Source organism: Saimiri boliviensis, chromosome 21, assembly GCF_048565385.1.
Source record: "Saimiri boliviensis isolate mSaiBol1 chromosome 21, mSaiBol1.pri, whole genome shotgun sequence".
NCBI classification, from domain to species: domain Eukaryota; kingdom Metazoa; phylum Chordata; class Mammalia; order Primates; family Cebidae; genus Saimiri; species Saimiri boliviensis.
In genome coordinates, this window is record NC_133469.1 from 29498002 (window position 1) to 29505113 (window position 7112).

A 7112-nucleotide genomic window follows, 5' to 3' on the forward strand; every position below is an offset into this window, starting at 1 on the left:
CTTTCAACTGGGGAATTTGAAGAGTACTATTAAAGGGACTATTTACAAATGTGGGGACGGGATGTAGGGAAATCACAGGGCAGGGGCGGCACTGGGGCGAGTGATAGCAGGAGGCTGTTACTACCTCTAAGCACAAAGGGACAAGGGAGGTGGGAGGTTCCCGGAACCACAGGATGGGGAGGCTGAGTGATGGGAATGTGCAGACAGGAGCTGTGGACCCCAGCGGTGGGGACCAGCCAGCCCAAGGGGCTGCCCTATGGGAGTCCTCAACCTTACTTCTCTCATCTCCTGCTGGCTCTTGCTGTTGGCTTAACACAACAGGAAACCCTTGATGCATGCACAGCTGGACCTTCCGGGCAGAGAGTGGGGTGAAGAAGGGTGCAGGGTAGGGCAGATGGGCTGACGGCAAAATTTCCAGCACCGGCTAGATGGGAAGGTCAGAGTGTGTGAAGTGTGTCTGTGAGATTATGTGTGTATGGGCACATGAGGGTGGGAGAGTGTTTATATATGCTCATGTATATGTGAGTGTGTATGTGTGAGAGTGTGTGTACATGTGCGTGTACATATGAATGTTTCTAAGTGTGTGTATGAGAGAGCGTGTATGTACAGAGGGCATGACTGGATATGTATGTGTGTACATCAGAGAGGGTACGTAGGGGAGTTTGAGCGTGTACGTGTGTGAGAGATGGACTGTGTGTACATTTGCATATGTGTAAGAGTGTGCATATGTGCATGCATGAGTGTGACAGGGATAGAGTTGAGTATACATGTATGAGAAAGATGGAGTGTGTGTATATGTGTACATGTGAATGTAAAAGGGTTGTCTATGTGCATATGTATGCATGTGCTTATGAGTGTGTACCTGTACGTACACGTGTGTGCATGTGTGGACAAATATACATGTGTGTGATTGCGTAATGTGTGCACTCGTATGTGTGAGTGTGTATGTTTGTCAGAGGATATGTACACATGTATGTAGCATGGACATGTGTCCATATGCACGTGTGTGAGAGAGGGAGGGTGCACATATGTACGTACACTTGAGTGTGCGTACATGGGTCTCCATGTGTCTGTGAGAGTGTATACACATTGTGTGAGGGGGCGGGGAGAGAGAGAGAGAAATTGTGTGTGTGTGTGTTTGCATGTGTTTGTGTGTGTGTGTTTGCGTGTGTTTGCGTGTGTTTGTGTGTGTGTTTGCATGTGTGTGTGCATGTGTGTGTGTTTGCGTGTGTGTGTGTTTGTGCATGTGTGTTTGCATGTGTGTTTGCGTGTGTGTGTTTGTGTGTGTGCGTGTGTGTGCGTGTGTGTGTTTTGGGGACTGAGGGAGACTGTGGCTGGGGTATGAGCAGAGGGGGGTGTAGAATTTCTCTATCACCTGGCCAGGTCATAAAAAGTGAAGGTCTCAGGTGTGAAATAGAACAACCACCTTAGTGACAGGCTTCCGCACTTTTGGGTGATGATGTAGAGGCTGCAAAGATGCCTACTACTAGAAGCCTTCTTACTGCATGTGTGTCTCACGTGCGCGTCACACTGGCCACCTTCACAGCGGGCTCCGCTTTCCCCCTTTATAATGAAGCACTGAGCAGTGAAATGACTTCTCCAGGGTCACAGAATGAGTAACCGGCAGTGCCAGAACCCAAATCCAGGTCAGCTCCACTGCAGCAGCCCCAGTGCCACGTTGTCGAGGCCACACCCTGGCTTTCTAGATGGGGAAACTGAGTCAGGAGGGGTGAGACTGGGAGGCAGAGCCCACAGTCTCCAGCCTGCTGTTTCTTTGTCCCCTGAGTGGGTCACCACCATCACCCCATGGCCCACATGGATACCAGCTTTATTCCCTGAGAGAGAGCCACTTAGATGATGCCAAACACTTCTGGCATCTCTGTCTTTTTTTTTTTTTTTTCTTTTTTCTCTAGCAGGGAATACGGCCCTGATGACACCTAGATTTTAGGCCAGTGAGACTCAGGTTGTGCTTCTGATCTAAAGAACCTGTGCCGTAATAAGTCGTATTAAGTGTGTGTTGCTTTAGGCTGCTAAGTCTGTAGTAATTTAGCATGGCAGCAATAGAAAACTAACACATATACTTCCTTTAACATGCATCTGTCTTGAATGCCTTTTTTGTGGGGGCGGGGGTCAGGCATTGTGCTAAACACCTCATAGCCATCCGGCCACTTAATCCTCAAAGGAAGCCTAGAGGGTGGTACGATTATCCATTCTGATTTTACGGATGATGGCCTTGAGGCTCAGAGAGGTAAAGTAACTATCTCCAGACCACACAGCGACTAAGTGGTGGAACTCAGGTTCAAATTCAGGCTTGCCTGACTCCAGATCGGTAGACATCTGTGACTATTTAAATCTAAATGTATATTAATTATAATTAAATAAAATATAAAATGTGGTTTCTCAGTTGCGTCAGACACACTTCAAGGGTTCTACATGAAAGTGGTGGCTCCCCCATTGGGCAGGTCAGATATGCAGTGTTTCCATCATCACAGAAAGTTCTATTAGAAACAGCGCTGCTCCAGAGGCAGAAGCCGAAAGATACACAACTACGAAAACATAAGGCTGGCTGTGAGAACTCCTATGAAGTATGTAAAAAGTGGCAAATACAATCAGCCACAGGACAACAGCGGCAGTCATGGTGGCTTGTTGGTTAAGAACTTCATAATTTGCAAATTCAGGGCACCCATTTGCTGTTTGAATACTTTGCTAGATGGGAATTTTACATCTATTTTACAGATAAAGGAATTGAGGTTCACAGAAATAAAGAGACAAAGACAGGGGAGTCTGGGAATTATTTTTTATTTATTTTTATTTTTATTTTTATTTTTATTTTTTAATGCACCGCCTTGGAGTTTGCAGAAGGGAAATACCTTCAGGGTTTTATTTTTCCCTCGATCAGAAAATGCCCAGCAGCCAAACATACCTCCTCTTTGGCATCGTGTCATTATTCTTTAAAAATTTCTTAGCTGTGATGAATCGGATGCAGGCAGCCTCATGGCTTCTGGCTTCTCTCCTTTCATTCTGACCCAACACCAGCTGCCAGAGAGGTCTCCCTAAAAGGCAAACTGACCAAGCCTTTTCCCTGCTTAGAACCTTCCCTGGCTTCCCATTCCTTTTAGGGTTAAGGTGCAAACTGCACACCACGGTCCAGGTCCTGCTGACTCGCCAGGCTCACCTGCTGGGAACCCCCTCATTCCTCAGACACTCGGGTGAGCTCTTTAGGGCTGTTTATGCTCACTTTATGCTCCTTGGCACGTGGTCACCCTTCGCTCCGACACCTTTCCAGCTCTTGACTGATGAACTTCTAGTCTTTTTCCACCACTGCTCTCAAATATGCAGAGCTGCGTCTAGTCACCGATCTGTATGTGACAGACAGCAGACAGAGAGGTGGGGGGAGAGAGAATGGGAGGGGGGCAGAGGGAAGAGAGGCTGGGAGGGAGAAAGGAAGGGAGGAAGACGAAGGGGGAAAGAGAGAGAGAGAAGAGGGGAGAGGAGGAGGGGGAGGGGATAAGAGGAGTCAATGAAGAGAGGAAGAGAGACAAGCGGAGAGAGATGGGAAGGGTGAGAGAGAGAAAGGGAAGATGGGGAGGGAGGGAAAAGGAAAGGGAGAGGAGAGAGAGATGGAGGAAGACAGGAAAACAGAGGGAGCTATCGGAAAGGATATTTGTCCACCCCAAAGTGTTAAGTGCTTATCCTCGGAGGGGGAAGAACTTTGGAAATTATACTTTCAATTTTGTGTTTTAAAATTGTTTGGATTTTTTTTTTTTTATTTTGAAGCCTACAGCACCCGGGGTTCCCAGGCGGTCTCCCATCCAACTAACTAGCCAGGCCCGACCCTGCTTAGCTTCTGAGATCAGAAGATCGGGTGCATTCGGGGTGGGATGGCCGTCGACTGGCACTCGTGTTTTTAGCCCACTTGCAGATACGCTTTCTCCAGGCAGCATACAACTACAAGAAAGTCACACTCAACTATCACCAGGTCATGGCAGCTGTGAATGCTTTTCAGGACCCCCTCTTTTTTCTCCTAGAATTATGCATGCCTTCTCTTCTGCCCACCCTCCCCAAATGGGGGGGGGGTGTAGCCTGCCACCTGGGAGCAGCTGAAGGACGGGGCCGCTGACTTACCTGCCTGGTCTCCAGTGTCCTGCACCAAGCCCAGCCAGCACAGGCTGGGCCTTGTAAATATCGGTTTAATGACCAGAGGAAGGAAACTCATTGCAGCACCATGCATTGTCCAGGTTAAATCATGGAAAGGATTATTAAAGCAATGAAGCCGCAATGTACTCTCAATTAGCCATGGCAATGAGGAGCATGGGGACAGTTTATGCCACCAAGCTGGGGATCATCAAAAGGCAATTTTCCCTTCTGTGGAGTGCCATGCCTTCTTCGTGTTTTAGTTATGTGCGATTCCCTGTGCATACACCCCACACCCACATACATACACCTTTTTTTTTTTTTTTTCTTTTTAGGGCAGGGACACTGATTCGAATCTCCATCATATCTGGTTGGAGCTGATCACAAAACCACTGCTAGTTTCTTAACACAGATGATGAACCTTCAGTGAGCAGCTGTTCTCAAAAGAGTGGGCCCCAGATTTGCAACCTTGGCATCGCTGCCTGAGAACGTGTTAGAAAGGCACATTTTGGGGTTCACCTCTGCAGGTTGGTGTTCAGAAATCTAAATTCCTACAAGTTTTTCAGGTGATTCTGGTGCATACTCAAGTCTAAGAATCACTGGCTTGAGGCAGGGCGTGGTGGCTCACACCTGTAATCCCAGCACTTTGGGAGGCCTAGGTGGGAGGATCACAAGGTCAGGAGTTCAAGGCGAGCCTGGCCAATATGGCGAAACCCCGTCTCTACTAAAATTATAAAAATTAGCCTGGCATGGTGGCAGGTGCCTTTAGTCCTAGTTATTCGGGAGGCAAAGGCAGGAGAATCACTTGAACCTGGGAGGCGGAGGTTGCAGTGAGCCGAGATCGTGCCACTGCACTTCAGCCAGGGCAACAGAGTGAGACTTGGTCTTTAAAAAAACATCACTGGCCCGAAAGGGGACTTTAGTGCTTGGGCTCCAATTCTTGCTGTGCTGCTAATTGGCTGGCCCTCCCCAGACAAGTCCCTGCACCTCTTCGTGTTTCTACGTCCTCATCTGTAAAACGGGCACATCTACAGTGCCCATCTCACGGGTGTGTCAGGATGGGTGAAGAGCAGTCGAATGGCACTCACACTTAGATCCAGCAGGTGCTATCTGGTACCATATTTCATGGAGTAGAAGCTGCTGTTGATCATCAGGCGCATCCAGAATCCATACAGTAAATGTAGGGCATAAGTTTGCCTTAAAACAGTGTTTCTGAAACTTCAATGTGCACACAAATCCCCTGGGAATGTTATTAAAACACAGACTCCGATTCAGTAGGACTGAGGCCAGAGATGCTGCATGTTTAGCAAGATCACATGTGGGAGGATGCTGCTGGTGTCTGGACCACAGTTTGAGTATGGATTGGATCCAGCCTCTGGGTCTCACAGTGGGCTCACATGACGTACTGACAATGGTCATGGACTGGTCCTGGGAGAGGGTGGAACAGGACGTAGTTCATTTTGCTCATTTTTCTCTGGCTGAAGGATGGCAAGCCTTGGCGTAAGAACTGGAGACATGGTTTGAGCTCCTTCTGAGCCCACCGACTGGCCTAAAGGAAGCCCTTTGATCTCAGCATCCTCATCTGCCAAATAGACCATGCGATGCCCGCCAACTCCATCCCAAGGGCAAGTGGGGAGAATCAAATACCCATGTTCTCAATGAGTGAATGGATGATACAGCTTTTCTTGGCACCATGGATCTTCCAGAGTTTAAAAATGGTGAAATGATGTAGAAATATAAAGGCATCAGGACAAGGCATTGCTGGTGAGGTTGGCTAATTGTTACATTACTGCATGATCATCGTTACCAGTGTCAGTGGTAAGACTTGCACTGTGATTGTCTCTCGATCTCCGGCCAGTCCTTACAGAGTCACTCTGGAATTCTGATGGTTCCAGGGCACACCTGTCAGGCCACCCTCCTGGGCAGGCTTAGCATACTGAGGGCCATACAGAGGGAGCCCCGGTTGCGTCCTCAAAGCCTTATTACTACCACCATCATTTTTGCAGCCACTCTCTGATTTCAAGGCACTGCTCACTTCCAAGGGGACGTGACAGGGCTGGAGAGAGAATGGGTCATCCACACTCATTTCCAGAATGAACAAAGAACACATATGAGGGAGAGGAAAAATGCCTCTTGCCCCCTCCCCGGACATGTGTGTGCACAAATACAACACACACACAGACACACACACACACACACACACACACACACACACACACGCTGCCCCAGACTGCATGTCACCATCAATCAGCGCCTTCCCACTTGCTGTTTTCAGGCAGAGTTCCCTACAGATGTGCTCGGGGGCTGGGAGAAGGAGAAGAAGGTGGAGCTGGGGCTGGGGAGAGAGGGGAGGCAGAGATGTCCTCAAAGAGTTAAAACCTTGCCTCACCAGACTGCGAATCCTCCTCGACTCTCCCCCACCCCCATCCCCCTCAATCCAGCCAAACAACAGCTTGACATTTTCCATCCTTCACGAGAAAGACAAAGACGGGAAGATATTCCCATGATCCCTTTCTGCATGCCTAACCGTGAGCTCAGGTGCCGTAGCGTTTGCCCTGCGCCGGCCCCATCAACATGAAGGGCGAACTCATCCTTTCTGCATCTTTTTCTCGCCACTGCTTGATTAATTGGCTGACTACTACGCCAGTGGAATACCTAATGCCTTTCCTTCCCCTATTCTTCCTTCACAGTTTTTTTTTTCCTCCTTTGCCCCATTTACATATACTTTATATTCCATAATTTTCACCCAAAAAGAAAAAAAAAAAAAAGAGCAGGCCCATCTCAGTAATTTGATGTAATGACGGCATGTCACCAAAAAGAGGAATTAGAAAAATCTGTAGGTATTTAATTTATTCTTGTTTTTTTTTTTCTTTTTTTTTTTTTTTCAAGTAGAGCTCTCTGAGAAAAGCATTAATATTCATGGGCAAGAGAAAAAAAAAGTATACTCAATAGGAAAATTCCAGATTTTTTTTAGGGGT

At 47.8% G+C, this 7112-nt stretch overlaps 1 pseudogene; it reads right to left on the minus strand.

Annotated features, from left to right (window-relative positions):
- Nucleotides 1–3775: 3775 nt before the first annotated feature.
- On the minus strand, nucleotides 3776–3893 carry LOC120361082 (5S ribosomal RNA; annotated as a pseudogene).
- Nucleotides 3894–7112: the final 3219 nt, after the last annotated feature.